This window comes from Tamandua tetradactyla, chromosome 7 (assembly GCF_023851605.1).
Source record: "Tamandua tetradactyla isolate mTamTet1 chromosome 7, mTamTet1.pri, whole genome shotgun sequence".
NCBI classification, from domain to species: domain Eukaryota; kingdom Metazoa; phylum Chordata; class Mammalia; order Pilosa; family Myrmecophagidae; genus Tamandua; species Tamandua tetradactyla.
Window position 1 is genome coordinate 140,405,367 of NC_135333.1, and position 14,030 is coordinate 140,419,396.

Here is a 14,030-nt window from a genome sequence, read left to right on the forward strand (position 1 = left end):
TTCATGGAACACTTTTTCTATGGGATACTAGGAGATAGTCCATAAAGAAAAGGTTTCCTGGTAGGATTTTTTCAGTGCATAGCAAATCTCTAGGAAAGAAACAGTGTAACATAAATTTCCCAAATTTATTTGACCACCAAACACTAGTGTTAGTGGAATACGTTATGGGAAAATGTGTTTTTCTGAATGCCTAATAGAAACTATTTTAAATCAAGCACTTTTTAATCTAACACTTGATTCCCAACATGACCCTTCTTATCAGTTACTCAAAGTCCCCTTTAATCTTGGTCACTTATATGCATGGATAGTGAAAAAGAGAAAAATGAACCAAAATCCCAAATTGCTGAATTACAAACCTCTATCCAAAATGGCCATTCAGGTATATATTTTTTAAAGTCAATAAGGCTATAAATCATTTTACTTTTCATTAACTTTCTCTAGACCTTACATGGAAAGCCAGCTGCCTTTGCAAAATAAGGCTACTGCACAAAGGCACTTGGCCAAGGGCACACAAGTAGGGGCTGACAACTTGCATTTTATTTAGTCTACTCTGTTCCCTGACGTGAGGCTCTATGTCAGGGAGGTGGAATCTTCTAATTTGTATCAAATCACTATACGGGCCAGCAGCAGCACAGTCTCAACTGGAATAATGGAATCTAAAAAATACTGGATTTTTATTTTTAAGTCTTGAGAGAAAATGAACTGTTCATTGAGAACGACATATTCTACAATGAAGAATGGAGGCAAATTAGTGGCGAAAAAAAAAAAAAAAAATCAAACCCAAACCAAATTAACCAACCCACCAAACAACAAGGAAACCACAAGCAAAATAAAAACAAAAGACAAATTGGAGAAAGTGTTAGCAACTGACATCACAGACAAAGGTTTAATATCCCGAAATATAAAATGTTTCTAAAAATTGTGACAACAAGTGCTAACCCGATTAAAACATGGACAGGAGATTTGAATAGACAGATCATAGAAAAAGAAATACAAGTGATTTTTAAACATATTAAAAGATGTTCAACCTCATTATAACAGGAGAAATGCAAATTACAACCATATTTGGGTACTATTTATCATCCATCACATTGGCAAAAATTCAAAATTGACAATTTTTCTACTACAGAAACAGGATATGAATATGAATATATATTAAGGAATTCATTGCAGGGAATTGGCTTACCTAATGTCAAGGCTGGTTAGGCAAATTTAAAATCCGTAAGGGAGGCTGTCAGGACTAGCAGGCTGGAAACTCTCAGGTGATGTTGGGTGGAATTTCTTCTTCCTGTAAGCAAACTTCAATTCTGTTCTTAAGGCCTTTCATTTGATTGGATCAAGCCCAGCCAGGTTATGCATGATAATCCTTTTTACATATAGTCAGCTCATTTATAGCGTTAATCACATCTAGAAAATATCTTCAGACAACAAGTAGGTTAGTGTTTGATAAAATAACTGGGTATTATAGCTTAGCCAAGTTGACACACAAAACTGACCATTACAGTATACTCTGTTGACAAAGTTATGGGAAAACAGGATAAAGAAAATAAGAAATCAATGAAAGAGTACAATACAATAAAGAGAAACAAATCCATAAAAGGTAGTTCTATGAAAGTATTAACTTAACAGACATACTTTTGGAAAAATTGATCAAAGTAAAAAGAAAGCACAAATAAACAATATAATGAATGAGAAAGAAAATGTATCTATAGTTACAGAAGAGAGGAAAAATAACAAGAAAATATTACAAATAACTTTATGCTCATAAAGTTGAAATGGGTGGAGAATTGAGAACATCAGTGACAATATGACTTAGATAAGACAATGGACCACCAATGTCAAATTGACTTGGCTATGTTCCAGGAAATTTTGCCTGTAAAGGATAATGCTATAATCAATAAATGACTTCACCGTTTGCTTAAGAAAATTCCCACAAATCAATTTATCTCACACAACAGACTACTCATATAATATGGGCAAAACCCAAGAATGAAGGCTTGGCTTATTGATTTCGTTGTCCCCACTGCTTGCGAGAATATCAGAAATTCTCCAAATGAGGAAGTTGCATATTTCTGTCCGTCTCCCTAGTTCCCCAAGGGGACTTTACAAGTACACACAGAAGTTGAAGTTTTAAAATATGGATGACATCATCTTGTCCCTGTATTCTGGTTTACCTTAGTCCTATCCAGATCAGTTTCATTTCAACTTTTTAATCAGTTCCTGCATGGGGTACTGCTGACCTTCATAGCTTCAGAGCTCTAATTCTGAGTCTCGGGTGTCACATAAATACTCAAAGTTTCTGGGAACGACCAGGTTTTAAGCAAACAGCTCAGTATCTCAGAATTTAGAAATAGTTCCATGTGTGCTAATTATTCCTTCTTTTCTTAATGTTTAGTACTGCCTCAAGTTTCAGGGCTGGAAACAGGAGAAACTACACTAATTTTACATGCACATACTATTATGTAGGGAGCTTTCTCATATAATGCTTAAATAGCTTTTGTAGGGAAATATGCCCCTCAAACTTTGTGTGGAGTTATTAGACTATAGCAGGTATTATTTTCAAGGGTTTGACTTATGCAAATATTTGAATTTGCTAGTTTTGTTTTCCATTAACGTCATCAGAAGATGAAAGAGAATTCTGTAGGTTCATGCCAATATAATTTTAAATGATTATTATACTGATATTCCTTTTTCTCCCTAAAGCTTATAAATTTCTTTCTTTCTTCATTTTATAAAAAGTGAAAGGAAAAAAGCATTTAGCATAACATTTCCTGGAACACTAATGAAGAGAAAAATGTGAGTAGATAAGCAATGAATCTGAGAAGGAAACATTGATACCAGGGAATATATGCTTTGATAGAGAGACAAGAAAACCTCCTCAGGCTTCAACAATATTTGTATTTCTCAATAGTTAGCTATGTTATGATTCAGAGATAAATGGAAACATTTCATGAATAATCAGCAGTTTGGGAAACTATTTTTTATTCTTTGCCTAACAGAACTTTCATTTCCAAAGCATCATAGCCTCAGATGAAAAATATTTGGTATATACAGACTGTCACTGAGATACCAAATAATTGATATTCAAAAACTCCCTATATACACTCATGCCTCAGGTTTGGAGTTTTTGATGGTTTGTTTTTCAATAGCTCTTTCTTGCTTCTGCAGCTCACTCCTACAATTTTATTAGTATAGACTCTCTGGATATCACTGCTTTGATGGGAGAGATATATAGGATGGACTATTTTCCTCTTTTGGAAAGGGGAATCGAGATGATGAATGGATTCTTATGTAAAGGCTGGGATTGTGGTAGGGGGAGATATTTTTCCTGAAAATCACATATTCAGTTTGTATACCTTATTCAAGACTTCCATGCATTTTCTCAACTATTTATTGAGCATCTACTGTGTGGATGGCATCAGGATAAGAAATCTCCACCCTCAAGGAGATCAGTCTATAAAGCAGAGATATAGAGAGAGGTTTCCAGATATCTTCAGTGAAAAATGCTGGATGAAAAGAAATAAACAGATGAGAAAGGACATAAATCTTTTCACTTCATTCCAGGCTGCAATCCCAGTGAGTCAGGGACTGCTGTATCCCCCGCACCCAGGGTTCTGGTTCATAGCAGTTGCTCACTACTATGAATGACTGCACAGGAATTAATGCCACTATGAGAATTTTAAAGCATTTTCTGGTTGAATAAAGTCTGGGGCAAACAAAAATTGGCTTTTCTTGGTTCTGATTGGACATCAGTAGTCAGTCATGTCAAAGAAACATTGTACCTGAAAGGGATGATATTTTATTAAAAACAAAAAAGTAGCCTTCTATAAAAAAGAATACCAGATGATGGTTGAGGATGTGGAAATTCATACTTATCTATTTAATTATAAAACATTTTGTATTTATTGTTTGAGATTATTCTAACTTATTTTTTAAGAAACAGCTACTTTATTTCAGTTGTTCAGAATGTTGAGAAGCTCAAATATTTGCAGTTTAAAATGCTTTACTGGAGAGGAAGCAAATTCACCTATTTTCACTTCATCTCTAGCTGCCTGCCAACCCTAGCAGAGATAGGCATGGGGCATGATGGTGGCTCTGAGGAGGAGCACATGATGCTGTCTGGGTGCCATGTCACCAGAAGCCTTTCTGGAAAGAGGTATGTCCAAGCTCTTTTTTTTTTTTAAGTATTTAAAAAAATTTTTTATTGATAAAACAACATACAAACATAAACATTCTTAACATATGAACATTCCATACTTGGTACGCAATCAATGGCTCACAATATTCATCACCATGATCATTTCTTATATTTGCATCACTCCAGAAAAAGAAATAAACAGAAAAAAAGAAGAAACTCATATATACCATACCCTTTATCCCTCCCTCTCATTAACCACTAGCATTTCCCTATACCCAATTTATTTTAACATTTGATTCCCCTATTATTTATTGATTTATTATCCATATTTTTTACTCATCTGTCCATACCATAGGTAAAAGGAGCATCAGACACAAGGTTTTCACAATCACACAGTCACATTGTGAAAGCTATATCATTATACAATCATCTTAAAGAAACATGGCTACTGGACACAGCTCTATAGTTTCAGGCAGTTCCCTCTAGCCTCTCTAATACACCTTAAACTAAAAACAGGATATCTGTATAATGTGTTAAGAATAACCTCTAGGATAACCTCTCGACTCTGTTTGGAATCTCTCAGCCATTGACACATTATTTTGTCTTATTTCTCTCTTCCCCCTTTCGGTTGAGAAGGTTTTCTCAATCCCAGCTCATTATAGGATTTTTGTTCCACATTGCCAGGAAGGTCCACACCTCTGGGAGTCATGTCTCACGTACAGAAGGGGAGGGCAGTGAGTTTGCTTGCCATGTTGGCTGAGAGAGAGGCCACATCTGAGCAACAAAAGAGGTCCTCCAGGGGTGACTTTTAGGCCTAATTTTAGGTGGGCTTATCCTATCCTTTGCAGTATATCAAGACTGAGGGCTCAGCCTATTGATTTGGTTGTCCCCACTACTTGCAAGAATATCAGGCATTCTCCAGATGGGGAAGTTTAATTTCCCCCCTTTCTCACCATTCTGCCAAGTAGAGTTTCCAAACACTTTTTTATTCACTGTTCAAGTCACTCTGGGATTTATTGGGGCATCACACTGGACAAACCTACAAAATCTCATACCCTATTCAAGGTTCCATGTACTTATGGTGTTCAATTAAACTGTCCATATAAGTTATATTAGGATGCACTAGTCAAAATATAAATTTTGTTCCAAATAAACACTTTTTGCTTTAGTCTCACAGAGAAGTTGAAGTTTTAAAATATGAATGACCATCTATTTTCAACACCCTGAAATATTGGCATTCCTTTGTTCTTCCTCATGCAAAAACATTTTTTAATTTGTCCATTTAGTCACTATCATTGTACACTCTAGGCATTCCTAGGTTATTGTGCTGGTTTGAAAAGATGTATGTCCCCTAGAAAAGCCATGTTTTAATCTAAATCCCATTTCATAAAGGCAGAATAATCCCTATTCAATGCTGTATGTTTGAAACTGTAATCAAATCATCTCCCTGGAGATGTGATTTAATCAAGAGTGGTTGTTAAACTGGATTAGGTGACAACATGTCTCCACCCATTTGGGTGGGTCTTGATAAGTTTCTGGAGTCCTATAAAAGAGGAAAAATTTTGGAGAATGAAGAGATTTGGAGAGGGCAGAGAATGCTGCAGCATGACAAAGCAGAGAGTCCATGAGCCAGCAACCTGTGGAGATAAAGAAGGAAAACGCCTCCCCGGGAGCTTTATGAAACCAGAAGCCAGGAGAGAAAGCTAGCAGATGACGCCATGTTTGTCATGTGCTCCTCCAGATGAGAGATGAGCCCTGACTGTGTTCCCCATGTGCCTTCTCACTTGAGAGAGAAACCCTGAACTTCATCGGCCGTATTGAACCAAGGTATCTTTCCCTGGATGCCTTTGATTGGACATTTCCATAGACCTGTTTTAATTTTAATTGGGCCATTTTCTCAGTCTTAGAACTGTAAACTAGCAACTTATTAAATTCCCCTTTTTAAAAGCCATTCTGTTTCTGGTATATTTCATTCCAGCAGCTAGCAAACTAGAACAGTTATCCATCTCAGTCTTTATCATCTATCTTTCTTTCTGCTTTCATATGTGCCCCCAGCCCTCCTCCCTCTATTGTTCTCACATTCACAAGCTGACTCTTAAAAGATGAGAAACAATTTGTTAGATGAAATGGGTAGGTTCAATAATGGCAAGCAAGGGCATCCCAGGCTGAAGGGATGTCATCAGCAAAGTAAGAAATAGCATAAAGTTTAGAGAACCATAGACATTTTGGGGTCATTAGAGTACAAAGTTCTGCAGAGAATGGTGGAAAATAAGCTGAGGAATTAGACCAAGGAAGGAGTCTGGATAAGATATCCATTTTTGGTGGTTCTAAGTGTATTGTTTGTTTTCTTAAATAAAAATATTTTAAAAAACAAGACCAATATTAAAGAATTATTCATGGAAAACATTTTCATCCAATGAGCCAAAACTCAACTGCTAAAAATATATTTAACAGGTGCACACAAGTGTATGGGCTTATTAAAGCATTCATTTAATAGTATTCCAGCTTGCACTAAACATCATCAGATTCTCTGTACCCAAAAGTTCCCAGGGGAACATGCATGTGCTACATCAAACAGGATTTGATCCACAGGACAAGCCTGGAACTAGGTGAAAAAATATAGGTGAAAAGCATATAAGAGTTAAGGAGAAAGACTGGCAGTACTAGAAGTTATCACTGAGAGGCTGTCTCCTCCCTCCCCTTAACAATCCCTATTTGTAGGTTATCAGTAATGGCACAGGAGAAAATGATGGCAATAAGGAAAAAAAATCAACATTCAAAACTAAGAAAAATCTCTCATAACATGACACTCTGCATACAGAATAGAAAATAAAGTGATGGGTCTGATTTTATAAGCACACAAAAATGAACTACATTAATTTATATTTAAAAAGAAGATTATGGTGCTTCAATGTAAAGAAAGGATTAGAAAGGAACAATATTTTAGGCAAGAAGTACAAAGAAGCTACCATAGTCATTCAGGGAAGAGATGACAGTGATTTTAGATAACAATGAGTAACTGTTCAGCTATTTATTCCATTGTATTAAATGTCAAACTTTTGAAGCCCAGCTGTTCATATGGTGTTGCAGACATATAGGTTGTTTATACAACAGCCATTGAATAAACAGTCTCTCTTTTTTTTTGCTAACTGTTCCTTGTATTAAAGTCAAGAGCTTCAGCGGAAATTGAACACCCTCTCCAACCACAGGAGGTAAATCTTGATTAGTTGAAGCAAATCATGGTATTTCCATTTTCAGAGTCCTACTAATTTAGGAATGAGAATGAGATGTAATTCTGGCCAATAAGATTTGAGGGAAAGACTCCTTAGCATTTTCCATCTGTCTTAAAAAGGGAACCCAAGAAAGAAACTTTCTCTCTTCTGGCCTTTGGACATTCTTTATAGAAGAGTGTGATGAATGGGGCTGCTACAGCCATTTTGAGACCAAGAGTGGGCACTTTTAGGACAAAAGCTAACATTCTGGGAATGAAAGAGCATAAATATGGCAAGAACCTGGATCCCTGATGGCCATATTGAGATGGGGAATTAATCAACCCTAAAACTGCCCTGTCTCCTGAATTCTTATGTGATACAGAAAAAAAAGCTACCTATTATTTTATATGTATTGTCTGTAAATTTCAGCCAAAGGTATACTAACTGATACATGTATAAAAATATGTAACTGAATTTTAAATATATCCAATATAAATAAACTTTGGAAAGCCAGAAAAAGTACTACAGGGAGGTCCTCTTACTCAGTTTTTTTGCAATGGTAAATTTCTATATAAATATAATACAATAGCCAAACCAAGAAAGTGAAATTAGTACAATCCACAGAACTTACTTAGGTTTTACTAGTTTTACATGCACTCATTTGTGTGTATGTATACAGGTCTATGTAATTTCAATTCATGTTTAGGTTTGTGTAATCATCACTGTAATGAACCTACAGAAAACTGTGACAGCACCGTAAGTTTCCCTGTGCTATCCTTTTGTAACTATACCCATCTCTTTTCTCCACCTCACAATCCCTAACCCATGAAACCACAAATATGTTATTTATATCTATAATGTGCCATTTCAAGAATGTTATATAAATGGAATCATTCAGAATATACCCATTTGGAGCTTTTTTCATTTTAATCAGTCTCATTTCCTTGTGATCCATCCAAGTTGTTGCATGCATCAATAGTTCATTCTTTTTTATTACTGTGTAGTATTCTATGGTATGAATATACCACAGTTTGCATAATAATTCATCCTTTAAAGCACATATATTTGCATTGTTTCCATTTCTGGCTGTTGCAAACAAGCCTTCTATGAATATTCAGGTATGATTTTCTGTATGAACATAGTTTTTGTTTCTCTGGGATGCCCAAGAGTTGACTGTTGGGTCATATGGTAAGTGTCTATTTAGTTTAATAGGAAACTGCAAAACTATTTTCTAAAATGACAACACCACTTTATATTTACACCAGCAGTGTATGAGTGTTCCAGTTTCTCCACATCCTTGTTGGATTTGGTGTCATCACTATTTTTTATTTTAGCCATTCTTATAGATAAGTAGTATCTTATTATGACTTTAATTTGCATTTCTTTAATGACTAACAAAGTTGCAAATCTTTTTTTTTTCAAGTTGCACATCTTTTTATGTGATTATTTGCTATTTTATATCCCTTTTGGTGAAATATCTATTCACATTAACGGGAGGCAGAATAATGGCCCTCCCCTTTACATTCACACTAATCCTCAGAATCTTACATAGTGAAAATGTTTACTTTAAAAAAATGTTATTTAAAAAAACGTTATGTTTCTTACATGGCAAAAAAGGACTTTGCAGATGTGATTAGAGGTGAGGACCATGAGATGGAAGATTATCCTCAATTATCCAGGTGGGCCCAATCTAATTCCATTAATCCTTAAAAGTAGATAATTTTTCAGGGCTGTTGTCAGAAGAAAATGTGGATATGGTATGAGGATCAGAGAGATGCAATGTTGCTAGTGTTGAATATGCAGGAAGGGAACCATAAGCTGAGGAAAGTGGATGGCTACTAGAAGCCAGAAAAAGCAAGGAAATGGACCCGCTCTTAAAATGGACAGAAAAGAATGGAGCCCTGCCCACCTTGACATTAAGCCAGTGAGCACTGTATTGGGCTTCTGATCAGATAGAGTGATTCCTCCCACTTTATTCTTCCTTTTCAAAATTATTTTAACTATCAGTTCTTCTGCTTCTCCACATAAGTTTTGGAATAAGCTTGGCTGTCAATTCAGTATTTTCATAGGCATTGCACTAAATCTGTAGGCTGAGATGGGGAGAATTGACATCTTTAGTCTGTTGAAACTTCCTTTCCATTAAATTTGTGCCTTTACCTTTTATATAGGAAAAATACACTATTGCTAAATAACAAAAACATCCATATTTTCACCTTTATTTTTATTTATAAAATATATATATGTATAATATATATATAACACATTTAATATGTTAAAAGAAATCTTTTGCAGTTTTGTACCTACTCCTTACATTCTTTCCTAAATATCCAAAGTGGAGCAGTGAAGAGAAAACGATCTTCAGTAGCTGTTTGGCAGGCATATCTGGTAAGATATTTATAATTACCAAGTATTCCATGTGCTTACCTAAATTTTCCAGCCTCTTTTGTAGTTAGGTTGATACACGTGACTAGTGAGAGCAGAGGTAATGTGTTCCACTTCCAGTCCCAAGTTTTGTACAGCTCCATAATTCCAGAATGTCTTCTGTGACATCAAGCAACCACTGACCCAATTTCTATAATAGACTAGTTCTCTCATTCTCAAAATTCATATAAATGGATTTGTCCAGCAGGTGCTCTTTTTTTAATGTAGCTTCATTTGCTCTTCATATAAAGCTTTTGAGGTTAAAATGTATGGTTGTACGGAGGGTGCGAGGGTAGTTCAGTGGTAGAATTCTTACCTGTCATGTGGGAGACCCGGGTTCGATTCTTGGCTCATGCACTTCTCAATACAAAGAAACCAACAAAAAACAAACAAACAAAAATTTCAACAAATGGTCCTGCAGTAATGGGATACACACATGGAAAAAAAATGAAATGCGACCCTGCCATACAGCATACAAAACAAAAAAATTAATAATAATAAAAAGAAAATGTATGGCTGCATGTGTCGGTAGTTTGTTTCTTTTAATTGCAGTGCAGTATTCTACTGTATGAATATAGTACTATTGTTTTTTTATTTATCTATTGATGAACATTTGGGTTGTTCCAGTTTTTGAGTATTATGAATAAATGTTAACATTCATAGTGGGTATATGTATTCATTGCCTTTGGATACTTTGGATGGAGACTGCTGTGTCAAAAGAGATTTTCCAAAGTGTTTATACAATTTTACACTGATATCAGCAATATGTGAGAATTCCAATAGTTTCATATCCTTATGTTTGGTGTTGTCAATGCCTCACATTTTAGTCATTCTAATCACAAAGTAGTATTTCGTTAAGATTTTAATTTTCATTTCTCTAATGACTAGTGATATTGAACATATTTTCAGGAATTTATTGGCTATTCATTTATCTCCTTTTAAGAGTTTAAGTCTTTTGGCCATTTTTCTTTTTGAAATTGAGCTACTTGTCTTCTCATGATGGAGTTGTAAAAGTTCTCATATATTCTGGATGCAATTTCTTTGACAAATATTTGCAAATATTTTCTCATTCTCTAGTCTGTCTTTTTATTTTCTTAATGGTTTCTTTTTAAGAGCAGAAGTTTTAAACGTTAAATTCAAGTTATCAATCTTCTGCGGATAATGCTTTTTGTGCCCTGTCTAATAAATCTTTGTCTAACCCGATACCACAAAGGTGTTCTCATGTTTCTGATATTGTATATTCATTTGCCTCTGCTGAAATTCCCCATTTCTTCATATATGCTGTGCTCCTTTTCCACAAGATACTTTAGCATTTTTATTATAGTTCTTTTAAAGTTCCTATCTGATAATTACAACATCTGGGCCATCTCACGTCTGCTTTTACTGATGGTTTCCTTTCTTGTTCATACCTATTTCTTCTTTGTGCCTTGTATGCCAGACATTTTGTGCAGACGAATATAACATTCTTACATACAATATTTTCTACCAGAAATAGGCATGGCAATTCTTGTGTCAGGCTGCTGAGATAGTGGCCTAAGTCAGTTGGATGTGTAGTTGAGCTAGTTCTGAGCTGGCTTAATTCAGTTCACTGCTGTATTAAAAGGTTTTGCGAACATGATCAAAACTTTATCTTCTGTGGGGCTTGGGGTCTGGGCACTCAGTAGGTTCTGGGTATCTCTTTTTTTTTAATTTATTTATTTATTAATTTAAAAACATTTAACAAATGAACTAAAACATTAACATGTGATCATTCCGTTCTACATATATAATCAGTAAGTCACAATATCATTTAGTTGCATATTCATAATTTCTTAGAACATTTGCATCAATTCAGAAAAAGAAATAAAAAGACAACAGAAAAAGAAATAAAACAAAAACAGAAAAAAAAGATTATACATACCATACCCCTTACCCCTCACTTTCATTGATCACTAGCATTTCAAACTAAATTTATTTTAACATTTGTCCCCATTATTTATTTTTATTCCATATGTTCTAGTTGTCTGTTGACTAGGTAGATAAAAGGAGCATCAGCCACAAGGTTTTCATAATCACACAGTCACGTTTTGAAAGCTATATCATTATTCAGTCATCATCAAGAAACATGGCTACTGGAACACAGCTCTACATTTTCAGGCAGTTCCCTCCAGCCTCTCCATTACATCTTGAATAACAAGGTGCTATCTACTTAACGAATAACCTCCAGGATAACCTCTTCACTCTGGAATCTCTCAGCCATTGACACTTTGTTTCATTTCACTCTTCCCCCTTTTGGTCCAGAAGGTTTTCTCAATCCCTTGATGCTGAGTGGCTCTGGGTATCTTTTTGTGCCACCACTTGCTAAACCATGGTAGATCTCACTTTGTTCTTTACAGTCCAGATGCCAACTTTTGGTTTTCTGGGGAGTTTATTTTCCCTTCGTTCTACACCAACTTTTCTATGCCAAGGGAGATCTCTCTTAAAGCAGACTGTCTGTGAAAGACTTCTTTCAGTATTCCACCCTACCTCTTTTCCTTGGTAGCTAAAAGTCTAAATGATGTCTCTCTGTTCTCCTACCTAGACTTCCACTGCCACTCTAGAGGGGGCTGCATTGTCCTTTGAGCAAGGTCACATTTATTTTCAGATAAAACATAGGCATAAATTTTCCTATGATTTTATTGATAAGTCCAGAAATTATTTAATTGATGTGCTCTTTGGACAATGTTGGTACTTTATTCTTACTTGCATTTAATACCTAGATATTTATTGAGTCATCTGGTATTATAAAAATATAATACTCTTGTCCTAGTATCCTGTTTGCTAAGACAAATACCATACAATGGGCTGACTTAACAACAGGAATTTATTAGCTCACAGTTTTGAGGATAGAAGAAATCCAAAATTGAGGTATCAGCAAGGTGGTGCTTTCTCTCTGAAGACTGTAGCATTCTGGGGCTGGCCATAGGTGATCCTTGGGTCCTTAGTTTTGCTGTCACATGGTTGTTGCCAGACAAAGGCAATGAATTCTTTTGCCTGATGTACTCAAATGACCAATTCCTGAGACACTGGGGTTTCAAAGACAGAAAAAGTTTATTACTAGGTGTGTAGTAGGACATTAGATGGCCTATTGGCTCAAAATTCTGTCTCCTCAAACTGCAGTAATTGTGATAGCTTTATAGAGTCAAAAGATGAGTAGGTTTTAGGATGAGCACAGTGGTTCCAGATGATGTAACTAGAGGTGATCTAATTATTGAGCATTGGCAGATTGATTACATGCTTAGTCACAGAACATATGTAAGAAAATGGCAGCCTTAAGATGATGAAAGATGTGATTTTTAGTATTATAATGAGGTATAGGTGACTTGTAGTTTAAATTCTAAGCTACTACGATGTCAGGCAGGTCCATTTTGGTTAGATTCAGTCTCATTTATCAAGATAACTTTGGATGTGCGGTGAGTTACTTCTGGACTGAACCGGGACCCTTTGTTAATAAACATTAGGGGCTGTCTTAAGTGAGCACAAACTCTAAAGTTGAAAATTGGATAAACGGGTACAAGTGAAGGTTAGTCACAAGGTTTTTACAACCACAAGGGCACAAGATAAAGATATACAACCATTATCAGAGATCAAAGCAACTGGATTACAATTCAAAGATTTCAGATATTTCCCTCTGTTTACTCCAATGCACCAGAAAGCGAAAAGGAATACTATATAATGATTCAGTAATTAAAATCATCCTTTTTTTTTTTTTTACATGGGCAGGCTCTAGGAAGTGAACCCAAGTCCTGGGCATGCCAGGCAAACACTCTGCTACTGAGCCGCCGTTGCCCACCCTAAAATCATCCTTTAAATCCTAATTTCTCAGTTACATCGTGACATGTCCTCTCCTTTCTTTTCTGGGTTCCACTGACTTCCAGCTTCTTCCTGTGGCTTTCTCTCTATATATCAGAATTTCATTCTGCTAATAAAGGACTCTAGTAACCTGGATTAAAGTGCAACATGATTCATTTGGCTAAACCAAGGAGGGCAGGGGTGGGGAAAGGGAGTGGCTCCTCTCATTATTACATCTAGTAAACTACTCTCAGAAATGGTGCCTTCTGTTTCAGCAAATTTGAGTTCTGCTGGTTTGGAGGTCTTAATCCCAAAGGAGGGACACATCCAGGAGATAAAACAGTGATTCACTAAATTAAAAGACAAGACTTCACTCTGGCCATATGGGGCTCCACATAGCAATGAAATAGCAGAGATAACCATGTCTGAAACACAGAAGATTCTTTGTG

General features: G+C 35.7%; 1 long non-coding RNA gene across 2 annotated transcripts in view; it reads right to left on the reverse strand.

Annotated features, from left to right (window-relative positions):
• LOC143642713 (uncharacterized) overlaps positions 1 to 9,872 on the reverse strand; it is a 75,573-nt gene extending 65,701 nt beyond the window's left edge. For both annotated transcript variants that reach the window (XR_013155819.1, XR_013155820.1), the window contains exons 1-2: positions 9,775 to 9,872; positions 1,187 to 1,288 (exon numbers count right to left, since the gene is read on the reverse strand). This is a non-coding gene — a long non-coding RNA (uncharacterized LOC143642713). The remainder of the gene's footprint in view (positions 1 to 1,186; positions 1,289 to 9,774) is intronic.
• Positions 9,873 to 14,030: the final 4,158 nt, after the last annotated feature.